Here is a 1,832-nt window from a genome sequence, read left to right on the forward strand (position 1 = left end):
AAGGAATCTCCATACCATCTTCCATAGTGGCTGTATCAATTTACATTCCCACCAACAGTGCAAGAGCAGTCCCTTTTCTCCACACCCTCTCCAGCATTATTTGTTTGTGGACTTTTTGATGATGGCCATTCTGACTGGTGTGAGGTGGTATCTCATTGTAGTTTTGATTTTCATTTCTCAAATAATGAGCAATGTTGAGCATCTTTTCATGTGTTTGCTAACCATCTGTATGTCTTCTTTGGGGAAATGTCTGTTTAGGTCTTTTTCCTAGTTTTTTATTGGGTTGTTTGTTTTTCTGGTATTGAGTTGTATGCGCTGCTTGTTTATTTTGGAAATGAATCCTTTGCTAGTTGTTTCATTTGCTATTATTTTCTCAGATTCTGAGGGTTGTCTTTTCACCTTGCTTATAGTTTCCTTTGCTGTTCAGAAGTTTTTAAGTTTAATCAGGTCTCACTTGTTTACTTTTGTTTTTGTTTCCATTACTCTAGGAGGTGGGAGGAAATGGCAACCCACTCCAGTGTTCTTGCCTGGAGAATCCCAGGGATGGGGGAGCCTGGTGGGCTGTTGTCTATGGGGTCTCATAGAGTCAGACATGACTAAAGTGACTTAGCAGCAGTAGCAGCAGGAGTTGGGTTATAGAGCATCTTGCTTTGATTTATCTCATCAAGTGTTCTGCCTATGTTTTCCTCTAAGAGTTTATAGTTTCTGGTCTTACACTTAGATCTTTAATCCATTTTGAGTTTATCTTTGTGTATGGTGTTAGGACATGTTCTAATTTCATTCTTTTACATGTAGCTGTCCAGTTGTTCCAGCACCATTTATTGAAGAGGCTGTCTTTGTCCCACTGTATTTTCTTGCCTCCTTTGTCAAAAATAAGGTACTCATAGGTGCGTGGGTTTATTTTCGGGTGTTCCATCTCATTCTTTTGGTCTATATTTCTGTTTTCATGCCAGTACCATACTGTTTTGATGACTGTAGCTTTGTAGTATAATCTGAAGTCAGGAAGGTTGATTCCTCCTATTCCATTCTTCTTTATCAAGACTGTTTTGGCTATTTGGGGTTTTTTGTGTTTCCATATGAGTTGTGAATTTTTTTGTTCTTGTTCTATAAAAAATGCCGTTGGTAATTTGATAGGAATCTCATTGAATCTGTGATTGCACTTAGTAGTATAGTCATTTTCACAATATTGATTTTTCCTACCCAAGAACATGGAATGTTTATCTATTTATGTTGCCTTTGATTTTTTTCATTAGTGTCTTATAATTTTCTGTGTACAAGTCTTTTGTTTATTTAGGTAAGTTTATTCCTAGATATTTAATTCTTTTTGTTAAATGATGAATGGGATTTATTCCTTAATTTCTCTTTCTGATTTTTCATTGTTAGAATGTAAAAATGCAAGTGATTTCTATCTATTGACTTTGTATCCTGCAACTTTGCTAAATTCACTGATTAACTCTAGTAATTTTCTGATACTATATTTAGGGTTTTCTATGTACAGTATCATGTCATCTCCAAACATAAAGAGACTTACTTCTTCTTTTCCAATTTAGATTCCTTTTATTTCTTTTTCTTCTTTGATTGCCATAGCTAGGACTTCCAGAACTATGTTGAATAATAATGGTGAAAGTGGATATATTTGTCTTGTTCCTGATCTTAGGGAGAATGCTTTCAGTTTTTCACCATCGAGAATAATGTTTGCTATAGGCTTATCATATATGGCCTTTACTATGTTGAGGTAGGTTCCTTCTATGCCCATTTTTTGAACAGTTGTAGTCATAAATGGGTGCTGAGTTTGTCAAAGGCTTATTCTGCATCTATTGAGATTATCATAT

The sequence above is a fragment of the Bison bison genome, unplaced genomic scaffold (assembly GCF_000754665.1).
Source record: "Bison bison bison isolate TAMUID 2011002044 unplaced genomic scaffold, Bison_UMD1.0 scf7180017864471, whole genome shotgun sequence".
In the NCBI taxonomy this organism is placed as follows: Eukaryota; Metazoa; Chordata; class Mammalia; order Artiodactyla; family Bovidae; genus Bison; species Bison bison.